The sequence below is a fragment of the Micromys minutus genome, assembly GCF_963924665.1.
Source record: "Micromys minutus genome assembly, chromosome: 22".
In the NCBI taxonomy this organism is placed as follows: domain Eukaryota; kingdom Metazoa; phylum Chordata; class Mammalia; order Rodentia; family Muridae; genus Micromys; species Micromys minutus.
Genome location: NC_137957.1, coordinates 22,425,638 through 22,441,309, shown reverse-complemented (window position 1 = coordinate 22,441,309; position 15,672 = coordinate 22,425,638).

Sequence of the window (15,672 nt, the reverse complement as noted above, 5' to 3'; positions counted from 1 at the left end):
TTATTGCATGTCCCTCTCATTTCAAGTTGATTTTTGTGCAAACTATTAATCTAACTTCATTCTTTTTTGAATGTGGAATGCACTTTTCCCAGAATCATCTTTGTTCTCTGTCTCTGTCTCTCTGGAGTGTTTTTTGACTATGTAGAGATATTTTGGGGTCCCATATGAATTATGAGTTTAGGATTTTTCTGTATCTACTTTGTAAAGAAAATCTTTTGGGCTTTTAAGAAATGCATTAAAGCTGTACAGCATTTTCAGTAGTATAGAGATTTTTAGCAGTAGTAATTTTTTCCAAAATAAACACATGAATGTCTTTCTATTTAAGTGTGTCTATCTTGATTTTTTTATCAATTATTTATAATTTTTTAGTGTAGCAGAATTTTATTTTATTTTCCTAGTTAGTGTTTTCATTTTTTTTCTTTATTGATGTCTGTCCTAAATGGTATTGTTTTCTTAATTTTCCTGTCAGATAGTTTACTGTTAGTGCATATAAACACACTGATGTTTGTTTGTTTGAAGACAGGGTCTTATTCTGTAACCAAGGCTGGCCTGGACCTCAGAGCAATTCTCCTGCCTCCGTTTCCTGAGTTACTAGAGTTAGAGCCATTACACCCAACTTGACAAGTGATTTTCAGTTGCTGATTATGTACCATGCAGCTTTATTTTTTAGTATAACATATGACAATTAAACATTTTTTCTGCACAAAATGTTGGAAATAGTAACCTTAGCATAGAGATATTTTTAATCTTAAAATTCTTGGGTCCTTAGATTATTTGGACCGGCTGAATTCTGTTAGGTAATGATAATATTTTCAATTCTTTCAAGTGGAATTGATGGTAAGATTTCTACAGAAGTGTGTCACTGCAACTGCCAGCATCAGAACTAGAAAATACTGCCTCTGAGAACCAAGTGGAGGCAAGGAGTCATGGGGCCAACACTGAAGCGTGAGCCATTTCTCCCCGCAGTCAAAGTATGGCTGAAGATAAGCACCTAAGAAGGCCATTTAGGAGGAAACAAAATACACATTATAACTAAACCTTTAGGAGAAAGCAGCAACATGTTTCCAAGTGTTGCCCACACCCTTTCTTTAGCTAATACCCAGCTTTTATTTTTGCCTCTTAGTCACTTGTGTTCTTCACAATAACTCCTGGTCTACAGAGCTAATGCCCATGAACCATCACCGAGCCAGAAAGCTCTTCCTTTGGCTGCTCTGGAGGAATCGCCCCAAGCTATCTGACATCCACTCTCTTCGCTGCTGTCTAAGTCACTGTGAAGGGACTAAGTGTTGGGGAGCATGGCGGCATGCATGCCAGCACTGGAGATATAGCTGAGAGCTACCTCCTGACCCATAGACACAGACAGACAGGCAGACAGACAGACAGACAGACAGACGCTGGACTTGACATGGGCTTTTGAACCTTCAAATCCCACTCCTTCCAACAAAACCACACCCCCTAATCCTTCTAATCTTTTCAAATAGTGTCATTCCCTAATAACTAATAACAACCCATGGAGGCAGTTCTTACTCAAACCACCATACTATTCATGATTCTAGGGCAGGATGAGCCTGAGCTTTAAGCATGTGTATTTAATTTAGGAGTAGAAGGTGCTAGAGCTGTGGAGCTAAGGGTGACTAGGTCTGGCCATGCTGGGCCCCTGCAGGTATTCATGTTCAAGACTTCATTAGGATAGTATGGATATTCCGGAAGCGTTGCAGGTTGCTAGCTGATCTCATTATCATTTCTAGAAAGTTCTCCAGCACTGCCCTTTCTCCATGCTTCTGTTATTCGAGGAGCATATTATATTAGGAACCTCAGACTTTTCTTAGATTGACCTCTTCACCTGAGAGTAAACTAGAATCGAAAATCAGGGAATTTTTTTAAATTATTATTTAGGCAGTGTATCATTTTGTAGTCCTAGGTGGCTTGAAGTTTGATTTGTAGACCAGGCTGTCCATGGTCTCAGAGTTTGCCCTGCCTCTCCTCCTGAGTGGTGGGATCAGAGTTCCAGGACAGCTAAAACTATAGAGAAACCCTCTCAAAAAAGAAAGAAAGAAAGAAAGAAAGAAAGAAAGAAAGAAAGAAAGAAAAAAGGAAGGAAGGAAAGAAAGACAGAGAACAAAAGAAAAAGAGGGACAAAAGAAGAAAGCCTGAGCCTGCATTCTGAGGTTTGTGTGCTCTACTTAGGTGAAGTTTCTATGTCCTTTCCATAGAAAAATATCTCCAGATAGCCACTTGCTCCCCAAGCTCAGTGAGTATCCCTGGACACTCTAGCGAGTGTTCCCAAATTCAACAGCCTTTCTTGTGATCTTTTCTAATATTTTAGCATAAGAGAATGAATGCAGAGGTGTTAGGTGTTTTATTTCCCCTCTGAAACTTGAGGGTATTCACGTGAGTTCCAGAGATGAAGCTCTGCCAAGCCATCTCAGCCCCTCCCCCAAGTGATGTCTTACAAGTTTGGTTCTTGACTAATGCCCTTAACCTGGAAAGGACTTTGACAAGTCATCTCTCCTGTTGTCTTCAGACAAGTAGTCCTCAGCAAATGTAATGTAGAAGACAAACTATCATAGGATGCTGGCTCTGGCTGGGAAGCTCATTAGCAGTATAACCTCTGTCATTTGACCTGATTTCTCAGCCTGTTTTGTCAGCTGTAAAATAAAGGGATCAAGAGAGGAGCTCTCTGGAGTCCCTTTTAGGCCTGGGGGTTTAATGGTCAGAAGAACCATCCCTTAGACTGTTCTCCTTTGAACATCCACAATGAGATGCCCATGGTTCCTGCAAACAACTTTTATTCTTCTGTGGGTTTTGCTCTCAGAAAAGTTTCCTCTGTTTTTTCTTTTTTTTTCTTTTTCTTTTTGTTTTTTTTTTTAAGATTTATTTACTTTTTTGTGCTTTGGAGTTTGACCTGCATGTATGTCTCTGTGAAGGTGTCCAATCCCCTGGCACTGGAGTTACAGACAGTTGTGAGCTGTGACATGGGTACTGAGAATTGAACCCAGGTCCTCTGGAAGAGCAGCCAGTGCTTTTAACCAATGAGCCATCTCTCCAGTCCTCCTCTTTCTATCTTAAATTCTTCATTCTGTGAGTCTTCTTCTTCTTCTTCTTTTTCTTCTTCTTCTTCTTCTTCTTCTTCTTCTTCTTCTTCTTCTTCTTCTTCTTCTTCTTCTTCTTCCTCTTCATTAGTTCTTTTAATATCCTTCTCAACCCTCCCCTCTGGAGTTCTTTGAGGCAAGGTCTTTCGAAGTTGCCCAGGTTTGCATTGAACTTATTCTGTAGCCCAGGCTAGCCTTGAACCTACAATCCCCTGACCTCACCCTGCCAGGTGTCTGGGATGATAGGCCTTCACCACCAAGCCCAGTTTTATCCAGTGCTCAAAGGCTTCCCATTGGATATTCTGTCTCTGGGGGAAATAAGAGAAGCTTAAGCATTGTGGGCGTATCATCCGGTTTCCCCATTTTCCTGGGCTGGTTTATATGCTTCCGGGATACATTCACAGAGCGGATAGAGTGGCTGAAAGTATCACATATAAAGAGAAATATAAAGAGAATAAACTAAAACCAGGTGTGCTGGCTGGTTTTGTGTCAACTTGACACAAGCTGGAGTTATCACAGAGAAAGGAACCTCCCTTGGGGAAATGCCTTCTTGAGATCCAGCTGTAAGGCATTTTCAAATTAGTGATCAAGGGTGGGAGGGCTAATTGTGGGTGGAGCCATCCCTGGCCTAGCCCATTGTGGGTGGTGCCATCCCTGGGCTGGTGGTCCTGAGCTCTATAAGAAAGCGGGCTGAGCAAGCCAGGGGAAGCCAGCCAGCAAGCAGCACACTTTTACATCAACTCCTACTTCCTGTCCTGCTTGAATTCCAGTCCTGACTTCCTTTGGTAATGAACCACAGTGTGGAAAACGTAAGTTGAATAAACCCTTTCCTCCCCGGCTTGCTTCTTGGTCATGATGTTATGTGGAGGAATAAAAACCCTGACTAAGACCCCAGGTATGGTGGTGCATGTTTGTAATCCCAGCCCTCAGGAATGGAGACACAAAGATGCTGAAGGCTAGCCCAGGCTACATAGTGTACATATCTATACACACACACACACACACACACACACACACACACACGAATGATTGTGGTTCCATTAGATCCCGAGGGAGCTGAACACTTTCTCTACTGGCTCTGTGGCCTTTGTCTAGTTGCAATGCACTGTGTCACTGGTGTGGTGTGCAGGGATGAACTGTGCTGCCCGTTGTCATTAATACTGAATAATGATGAGAGATTGCTACGTTACTGGTTTATCCCTGTTCAAGCTTATTTTATAATGGACCCTTTTAAAAAAAAAAAAAACAGCTTCGAGCTGGAGAGATGGCTCAGCGGTTAGGAGCAGACTGCTATTCCAGAGGCCCTGAGTTCAATTCCCAGTAACCACATGGTGGAATCCATGCCCTCTTCTGGTGTGCCTTAAGATAATGACAGTGTACAGTGTACTTATGTAAAACAAATAAATACATCTTTTTTAAAAAGCTTCATTTTTTTAGATTTATTTATTTATTTATTTTATGTATGTGAATATACTTTAGACACACCAGAGGGCATCAGATTCTGTTACAGATGGTTGTGAGCCACCATGTGTTTGCTGGGAATTGAACTCAGAACCTCAGGAAGAGCAGTCACTGCTCTTAACCACTGAGCCATCTCTCCAGCCCCCATGTTTGTCTTTTAAAGTGTGTGTATAATTCTGTCTGTCTCTCTTTATCTGTGTGCCTGTATACGTGTGTACAAGGGCACTGGGCACTGGATGCTCTGGAGCCAGAGTTACAGCTGGTTGTTAGCTGCCCAACATGGGTGCTGAAAACCAAACTCAAGCGTCCTAGAAGAGAGATGTGGGTTCTTAAGCAGTGAGCGGTCTCTCTAACTCCATAGGATGTACTCCTGACACTGATGAGGAAAAGGATCCTGCCAAGTTAGCAGGCCAAGTCACACCAGCAGCTGTGCATCTCCCGTATGTCACACTGGACTGTCTCATGTCTCCTGAGTAGTTTGCTCTCCCATTTTACCCATTGTGACACAGGAACCATGGCTGTACCAGATAGCCTACTTACGTAATACCAGGTTTGTGTGAGTGCCCTCTGACGGTCACCAATGATGAAACGGATCCACATGCTCCCAGTCTGAGAAGTACATATGTATCTGTGCACACGTGTCCTGAGAATATGGCATCTTAGCTGTGTAAAATATGCCACCGTTCTATTCATTCTGAGATATTATTCAAATTCAGTGTTTATGATGATCACCTTAGATCTTGTCCATCGTTTATCGATAGCAGAGTATATTGGTTTTAAGAGACTGAAAGCGTGTTTGAGGTTGCTTATAGAGTAGGAACCTTTATTGTTTCTTACAAGCAGTCTATAGTCGATGTGGTTCAACAGTCTGATGGTATTTGAAGATCCAAGTATTTTTCAGGTTAGATCAACGGCTCAGTGCTGTCATGAAGAGTCTATCAGATTCCCCTCTCTGCTTGGCTCTTCTTGGATAGAAAGTGAGAGATTCCATGTTCTCCACATGACTCTAGCAGCTGTAGCTGCTACTCACCACACAATAGCATAGGCAGGCAAGAAAAAGATGGTATCTTCTTGTATGTCTCCTTTTTGAGCCAGATCTCGTTCCTCAAGATATAAATGCACATGGATACTAGATCAATCTTTGGCAAAGGAACCGAAGACACGCCAAATGAACAGGAGATGGGCTTCTGGAATGTCTACATCTGTCTCTGTTTTTTGCATAGTCCATGACCTATGGGTGTTGTGTCTTTAATTTTAAGACTTTAATTTCTTGTGTGTGTGTGTGTGTGTGTGTGTATGTGTGTGTGTGTATGTGTGTGTGTGTGTGTGTGTGTGTGTGTGTGTGTATTTTGCCAGCATATATGTAAGAGCACTGAATGCATGCCCGGTATTCAGGGAGGCCAGGAGAAGGTATTGGATTCCCTAGAACTGAAGTTTTGGGCGGTAGCAAAGAGCCATGTTGAAGCTGGGAACTGAAGCCGGGTCCTCTGAAAGAGCTGCCTGGAACACACTTCCCTCTTGCCTAACTGGTGAACTTCTTAGATGAAACTTTAAGGCCCAACTCACATGCCACTGCCTTTGAAGAACCATATAAAACATCCCTTACATTCGACTTCACTTTGCTATCTTTGCAAGGTTTCACTGGTGATGGGGGGGGGGGGAGCCAGAGACAAGAACTTCCTTATATTTATTTGCTTTATAATATGATTCCAGGGAACAAGAATTGGGGAGGAGAGATCAAAAATTAAAAACCAGTAGAAAGGAAATGAAAATGGGCAGCCAGTTACAGAATGCATTTACTGTAACTTGCAAGGAGATTGCATCCTACTGGAGAGATTCCAAGCACGGAAAATTCAGAACTATTTGCTCAAAGAAGAACAGATACTTCTGCACTCTTCTTTGTCTGAGCTTTTACAATTATATGTCTGCATAGAAAACGAAGCCTTAGGGTTGGAAACAAAAGATGCCCACTGCAGTGGTCCTGTGTCATCTTGGCTCTACTGGTAACTATGGATACAAGGTGACTATAAGGTGTCTTGTCCATTCCACAGTGTGTTTTACTCAATCTGCTTGGAGCCTTTGTGTGTCACAGCACCTTAAACGTGGCGGGTGAACACGTCCGAGAGAGAGCAAATCTGGTAGCACTGGAGAGACAGGCACAAGCTTTGACTGTTTTCACTCAAGGCTGGGTTTTTATTTCTTTCACACCGCCTGGCTAGGTTGCCTTTTGTCTCATGGAGCAATTAGCCTTACTGAGTAATGAACTGTTGCCTTTCCCCACTTAGACTTATCATTCAGCATGGTGGCACTGAGCATCCCAGTCAACATCACATTGTTGTCACAAGGTAATCTACCAAATTTCATGTTGCTCCAAGTCCTGTGAACTATCGATATTGTGGCAGAGGACAGGAATGTTAATCCACTTAGGTGGCAATAAAGTACACTGCTCTGCCTCCTGCATGAAAGGCAGCTTTTGTCTCTATTGGCAGGACTGAGAAGAATCTACTCCCAAGGGCATCAGCCAGATGCCAGGCAACTTACTTTATAGTAAGTAGTGCACACCCAGCATAGCCGAAGAAATTGGAGCTGTTCTTGGGTTGAATTTCCAGTAGTCTACCACGTTTTTCTCTGGTGGGGCTTGCTCTTGGCAGTGGCCAAACAGGCCCCATAACTGACTCGAACAAGAATATAATGAATGCCTAGCCAGGGGGTGCTGGTGCACCCCTTTAATCCCAGCACTCAGGAGGGAGAGCCAGGGCTATCTCTGAGTTCGAGGCTAGTCTGGCCTACAGAGTGAATTCCAGGACAGCCAGGGCTACACAGAGAAACTTTGTCTTAGAAAACAAAACAAAAGAACACAATGAATACCAACAAATCTACATGCTAGTCTTTTGCAGGGATAGGAGTTTCTGTTTCCCCTCGGGCTGCCGTAGTCATTCTGATTTACTGTTTTACTCAGAGGAAGGTATGAGGTTTCAGGGTTTCCCACTGTTGCTTCCTTTTGCTTTCTTTCTTTATCATAATAATTCTTTGCTACACAATAGAGAAACCAATACAAGAATTCTGCCAGTTGCTCCATACACAACATAAACATTTCACCTTGGCACTTAGGAGTATAAATGTGGGATGACTCTCTGACTCCCCTGAGGTGAGCCTGGGCTAGCTGGTCTCCATGAATGCTCTCTCTACCTACAGGCTATGACGGTGCTTCTTGTCTCCAATATGACATCAGCTCAGAACTGTATTCCACGGGCCTTGAAGTGTCTGCCTGCTTTCCTTCTCTCAATGTAGTGTCTCCATAAATAGATACATCTGGGGATTGTTGGAAGAACATGCAGGATACATGTCTGTGCTGGAACTACAAGCTATTTAATCACCCTCCCCTCCGCAGAATGAGCTCTGGGTCCAGAGCTTGCTTAGCCATGTAATGGGTAAGGAGCTGTGCTTTTCTGCGGTGACAGCTGGCCCTGGGTCTTCTGCTTGCCAGCTGTCCACATTCTAAGTGACATATGTGGGTCAGATAGCACTCCAGGGGATGCTCGTTTAACTCTCCCCAAGGGACGCCACCCTGGCAGCCATTATTTCAGAAGCCTGTGGGCAAGGTCCTCGGTGTTTGCCGCTCTGGCCTTGCAGCTCATTACTGTAATTTTGTTCCCTCTCGTTCTGTCTGACAAGGGCTGTGGCCATCTGGCCTCTGCTATTTTGGATGGGTATTGATTGGTTGAATGAAGAAAATCCAGTTCTGTGGCAGAGCCACAGTTAGGGTTTCGTTGCTGGGAAGAAATATCATGACCAGGCAACTCTTATAAGAGCAAATGTTTCATTGGAGCTGGCTTAGAGTTTCAGGGATTCAGTTCATTATCATCGTAGCGGGAAAGATTGCTGGAGGAGCCAAGAGTTCTACATCTCAATCTACAGACAGCCAGAAGGAGACTGGAATTCCGCACTGGGTGGAGCTTAAGCAAAGAAGACCTTAGGGCCCACCCCCACAGTGACACATTTCCTCCAACAAGGCCACACCTACTACAAAGCCAAGCCTCCTAATAGTGCCATTCCCTGGGGGCCAAGCATTCAAACACATGAGTCTATAAGTCAAATCTATTCAAACCACAAATACAGTAGACAGCCACCATTGAATAACCCAAAGAAGCCAAAGGCATCCTCATCACAGAATTTCTGTCTTAGAGGTTAGTGTGTCCTCTGGGCTCAGTTAGAGAAACACAGTTAGGCGGTGAGTCTCAGGTCTTCTATGTTTCCCCATCATTCTAAGTTCTTGTAGATGCCTTCCTTAAATCGAGGCACTGTTATGTCCCCTTCATTCCCTTCATCTATGCTCCAGGCACCCTTTTCCACCATGTAGTAAGATGGTCTCACTTCACCATAAAAACCTATGTTGTCAGTGATAACTGCCCACTTTTATATCCTGCCCTCCTTGGCTTATTACTATCAAGATCCACCACATACCTTTGTTCAGACAAGTAATACTGCCTCTCACCTTATCAGAGTGAGTGCAGAGGCCCCAGGCAAGAAGAGGCTGTTCTCTCTAGGCCAGTGGCTCTCAACCCGTGGGTTACAACCCCTATGGGAGTCCAACAACTTTTCAGGAGTCACCTAAGACCATCAGAAAACACAGACATTTATATTACAATTTGTAACAGTAGCAAAACTACAGTTGTGAAGTAGCAACAAAGATAATGATGATGGGGTGTTCACCACAACATGAGGAAGTGTACAAAAGGGGTACAGGTTTAGGAAGATTGAGAACCACTTCTCTAGGCAAAGCAGAGAGAACTGTTTATCCCAACAGAACATGCATGTTGGAATGTGTAAGTAGAAATGTCACAGGCTGAACACTATCGTGCTTGGCCTCAGGCTCTCTTTCTTTCTCTGACATGGATTCTGCCATAGATCCAGCGATGCCTTGTCTGGGCTGCTCATTTTGTTTCCTTGGTAGTTCCATTACTATGTTGTTCAGGCTTGAGTCTGGCTGCCAGCATAGTTTGCTCTACCAATACAGAAAACAAGCATCTGCTTAAATGCCACCCGGAAGCCATAAAGGTTAGCTTTAAATGCCAACTTTACACAACTTATAATCACCTGGGAAGAGCGTCTCAGTGACAAATTGTCTACATTTGGTTTAGCCTGTGGATATAAAGGTTTGGGTACTATCTCAAGCTGATTAATCTGAGGATCCAGCCCACTGTGGGTAGCACCATTCTCTAGGCAGGGGGCCCTGAATTGTCTAAGAGGAGAAAATCAAGCTAGCAAGCAGCATGCATATATTTATTGCTCCCTGCTCTTGACTACAGATATGAAATAGCCAGTGGCTTCAAGTTCCTACCACTGTGATTATAACCCAGCAATGACGGACTATAAGATGAACGGCAGACTCTTTACTCTCCCAGGTCACTTTTTATCAAGATATAAAACTAAAACAGAGGTTTTCTGTTTTTTTGTTTTTTGTTTTTTTTTTTTTCATGGCTTTCCCAGAACTGCAAATTGGTTACTTGAGCCCTTGTTTTTGTTTTTAATCTAAATGTTCCCTTGTCCAAAGCTAGCCACCCCATAGGTCCCATAATTACCTGTACCTTCAAAAGTTCAAAGATGTCCCTATTTGTCTTAGTCACTGTTCTGTTGCTGTGAAGAGACACTGTGACCAAGGACACTCCTCTCAAAGGAAGCATTTTATTACAGCTTCGGAGGTTTAGTTCTTCATCATCATGGCGAGGAGCGTGGCGAGCGTGCAGACAGGTGACAGGTGAACAGTAACTAAGCTGCATCCAGATCCACAGGGAGAGAGACAGAGACGGAGAGATAGAGAGACAGAGACGGAGAGCTAGAGAGACAGGGACAGACTCTGGGCTTGTCTCTCTGCTTGTAATGGGCTTTTGAACCCTTAAAGCCCACCGCCACCCCACCCCTAGAGACATAGTTTCTACAACAAGGACACACCTCCTAACCCTTTTAACCCATTTAAATAGTGCCACTCCCTGATGACTAGGAATTGAAATATGTCAGCCTATGGGGGCCATTCTGATTCAAACACCACACTAGTGAACCTATACCTTATTCCAGTGATTTATCGATGAAAGTCTAAGTGACGTGACTGAGACAGGGTTACCCATACATGCTTCCCACCAGCAGTGGAAGGAGTTCTGACCCTTGAGACATTAGTACTAGAATCCTTTTAAAAAAAAAAAAATTTAAGAGCCAGATTAGCAAACTAGAAAGCAAACCAGTAAGCAGTGCTCCTCCATGGTCCTTTTTCTTTTCTTTTTTTCCTTTTTAAAATTTATTTATTTATTTAATGTATGTGAGTACAGTGTTACTGTCTTCAGACACACCAGAAGAGGGCATCGGATCCCATTATAGATGGTTGTGAGCCACCATGTGGTTGCTGGGAACTGAACTCAGGACCTCTGGAAGAGCAGTTAGTGCTCTTAACCACTGAGCCACCTCTCCAACCCCTAGAATCCTTGGGTAAGGCAGAGAAGCTTTCAAGTCTACATTTACTATCAAATATCTTAGTCCCTCCAAAAGCCAGACTCTGGTACACAGGTTTTCATATCATTGGTTCACTTTGGGAAATGATTGAAAAGAACAACAGGAGAAAAAGGTAAATGGAGGGAAGGAAAGAACTCCTAAAGATGTGTTTCACTGGGCACCTGGAGCCTGTTGGGGACCTTTGAACACCCAGGTGAACTGTGCCTCAGAAGTGTCAGAATAAAGCGGGTGGCACAGAAGAGGACACCGTCTGTGCTGAGGTGGTGGCACACTCCACCCCCGCACCCACTGGATGCCTGCAAGAAAAGGAAGTAGACAAGTTTTGCCAAGCATTTCGTGTTCAGTCAAAGAAGACACAGAGTAAAACGCAAGAGACACTTCATCCACTTGCAAAATGATGTCAGAGCACAGTTGCCATGGCACCAAAGGCACAGCAAAGGGCAGAGAGGGGAGCAAGAAATATGAGGAAAAAATCAAAGGAGTCGACACACTCATGCCTCCCTTACTGTGTTGACAGACGGCTGTCCTCTGTGCCTGCCACCTATCTCAGACGCTAAACACATTAAAAATAGAAACATGGGATGGATTGGCGTTGGGAGCCCTGGGAAGACGATAGCACTTCCGTGGCGCTCCTGCCAAAACCCAGAACTACACAGGAAGAAATGTCTGGCAAACAAACCAAGGGACAAAATTCATACCTTCTACAAGAGCTCTTCCTTCCCCTAATGTAACTGTTCTGAAAGACAAAAATCTGGGGGATTCACTAAACGAAAAGCAAATGTGATGTTAAGCCTGGATTTTGTTTTGCCAAAACAAACATTATTGGGACAATGAAGTCTGAGTATAATCTATAGGTTAGACAATGTATTTTGAATTGATTTGTTCTATTATATTGTGGATTGTTAGAGAAGGTCCTCATTTTTATATACCATGATCTATTAGGCACAAAGGGTATTGTCTCTGAAATCCCCAATACAGAGTGACAGTAAAACTTTTAGAATTTGAGAAAAAAAATAAATATATGAATGATATTTGATATGTTTTTTTATGGATACTGTGAAATTATGTCCAAAAGAATATTAAATCTTTAACATATATACTTATGTGGTTATGTATACAAATATAAATCTATATAATATATATGTATATATTGCTTTTTGTATATCTATCTTAAGCACCTAGCATAAGGCTCCCTGTCACATAGAAGACAGTATATGTATGTTTGAGAGGGGGACAAAGCAAGGGCAGGTTTTAAGCTGTCTAGTACCGTCTTTTCCTTTAACAATTCAGAATATCCTGCTTAGAAGAGTTCCTTCACTCTAAGACATATATTTTCCTAAAGAAAATTGTACTTTGATCATGAATCTTGGTTGAGTTCATAGATATAGGTAGGCATTACTTTTGTTTTAACATTAAAATTCTACATATCCTGGAATTTACTATAGTGCTACCATTTGGAAAGAGACTGAACATTCATCGTGAAAGTTTCCTGAACTGAGAATCTCAACTCCATGTGGGATCATGTGACCGAACGTGGTGGTAGAGAGTGATGTGGTAAGAGCCAAAGGTTTCTGAATGCACAGTGACCACAGCTTAATTCAAAATCAAGTGTTAGGAATCTCAACACACAGGCTGTGCCCCGTTCATTCCTCCACTATACAGTGTCAGTGAGTGCTGCTCTGTGTAGCCCTGACAGTCTGGAAACTCATCCTGTAGACCAGGCTAGCCTCAAACTCACATAGATCTGCCTGCCTCTTGCCTCCCAAGTGTTGAGATTAAAAGCATGCACCACCACAGCTGGTAAATAATTGCTTCGGAATAAATTTCTTTATTTTCAGCAGTGTTTGATTTGTGTACCTATTTTATATAACGATACATCCAGAGTTCCGTTAAAATTTCCCAGGTGAAGAGGGGGTTAACACATGGCAAAGTGAAGGAATCCCTGGGGTAAGTAACAACAGTCTTAATTCTCTGGGAATAAACTTAATCATACATTTTTATTTAACAAAAAAAGAATATAGACTGATTTTTTTCCTTCTTTTAAACTGTATGTTCAAAGTATTTAAGACGGCTAACATCACAGCAAAGTTCTAAGGCTGTCCTGTAGTTTCTGCTGAGAGGGAAACAAAACAGCAGGTGAGAGTTGGAAGACCCAGGAGAGGTCTAATGAGCCAGCCCGGGTCGCTGATGCTTGAACGTGGTTAATCCCCTAACTTCCTTTTACATAATCGGGGGAATCCTTTTTTTAGCCACAGCTAGTTTGAGTCAGGCTCCTCTAAGATCGCTACAAAACCTGTCACCACCAACACACACAAAAACTGAAACCAGTGGTTTGTCACACTCCACAACACCACTTCGGAGATGTATTCATCGTGGTTTAAAGAAACCTTAAATAGGACCTTCCTCTGGTCCTCACGCGGCGCTCCAGCGGTCAGGCTCCCCACCCCACCCCCACTGCTCCAGATCTTGCTCAGGGATATTTCTCAGTTGTGCTCAAGATCTGGACCAACCCCAGCTTTTCAGCTTGACATGCATGGCAACACATTTGGAGTCTTCTTTCTTATGTAACCTCTCACAAGCTGCTGTATGACGTTGGGATTCAGCCTACCCGTTCTCTATAATTCTCATATTTTTGAGTCTCAAGACTACGGTAAACCATATTGTTATGTGGTGTTTTTGGAGAGGTGGTAAATTTTAAAAGCATGTGAATTTGGGACTGTGGTTCCTTGGATATTAAGAACAACAGAGAAGAGGCAAGAAGACTACAGCTGTGCATTGTGGGAAAGAGAAGACTCCCTGGGGACCAATGTGAACTGAGCATATTTTCTTGTATGAAAAAATCCATTATATATGACCTTGCTGCCAATCCAATTCTAAATTCAATTGCGTGCTTTAAAAACTCCTGAAGTTGGTATGAAATTCAAAAACATGTATATTATTCCTTGGAAGTGATCTGCAACATACATATATATAGCCATAAAAATATAGTTCAGGGAAAAAGAAACAAAAACAGCTTATACATAAATGATTAAGTACTAAATCTCAACCAGGATTATAAGAATATGTATTAAAACAATAGCACACTATATCTTACTAACAGATCGGCAAAGGTCAAGAACAGACCCTCTCAGATACATATTTTGCTGGGAAAAATTCAAGTCAGCATAAGCTCTTTGGATGGCATTTTTGTAGCATTTATCTAAATTTCAAACAAATCTGTTTCCTTGACCTGGAAATTCCATTTCTAGAAATATACAGATTCATCACACACGCACGAAAGAGCTTATATATCACCATATCTTATTTATTATGGCAGCTTGTCACAGTAAAAATCTAAACTCACTCTGATGGTATTTCAGCAGGGAAATGGTTTAATATAGGAAATTTATGTTGTGGAAGAGGTGCGTGGTGGGGCAGAGTGTTAGGTGGAGAAAGCTGTCTCTAAGATTATGTGGGGGGGGGGGGGATTCTGTATAGGAGTAAACATCAACAGGACAGAGAAATGCTGTTGACCTCTGAAAAGTAGATGTTTTTGTCGAGTCAGCTTGCTTGCTCTTTTGTCTGAGATGGGGTCTCTGTGTGCTCAGGACTGGCCTGGAACTCACTATATGGCCCATGCTGGCAAAGGTAGCTCATGGCTGTCTCAGCCCTCTTAGTGCTAGGATTACAGGTGTTAGCCACCAAATCTATGTCGGGAGTCGAGTTTAAGTGAGAATAAAAGGATAGATTGTCTTAAAATTACCTATAGGATGATGTCATTATGCAGCAAGGCAGGTCCAGGAGCCTACCATTGGATGAAAAAGAAGGGTAGGCGGGGAAAAGTCTAGGGAGGAGAGAGGTGGGGAGGAAGCAAGGTGAATCAAGATGGAGCAGGAGAAGGTTTTAGATCCGGGTGGTCTTAATTGGCTATAGGTATATATATGGATAATTTCAAGGGTTTCTATATCTTGGCTTCAAGTCTTGACTTAACTATTTTTTTTCTAATGCCATCTTTAGTAGGTCAGTAGAAACTATTTTACAAGGTATGTGGAATTTTCCCTACATCCTGTCCTTACCTTAGAAGACAGATCATTTGGAGTCTTTATTTTCCCTGGGTTAGATAAAATGCTGTGTCTGAAGAGGAAAGAATCCTACATTGTGGTGGGGGCAAGTGAATGTCCTCTGTCTTGTAAATAGAGAAATAAGGAGGGTATAAGATACTACAATATGCTTCCCCCAGTGAGGGAGTCTGAACTTTGCCCCCTGTGTACCTGTAGGAGGTTGGATGAGGAAAAAGGCAGCAAGCACTGAGATACTGAGGGAAAAAAATTTAACCCCAAACATCAGAGCTCTGCTCAGCCATTTGCTTCCACATCTTCCTTAGATTCAGCTAGCCCTGTGACAATTGCCTCATGGTGGGCATTCATCAACTATAGATGTGGATAATGAATGGCTCAAGAATGAACCATAGAAGGAAGAATCCCTGGAGATTTGAAGGAAGACGTATCCAGGTCCCAAAAGTATGTCAGGACTGGGGAGGCAAAGATGGAGGAGGAGGAGGAAGGAGGAAGAAGAGGAGGAGGAAGAGGAGGAAGACAGAAAGGAGAAGTAAAGAAAAAGAAGGGAAGGAAGTAAA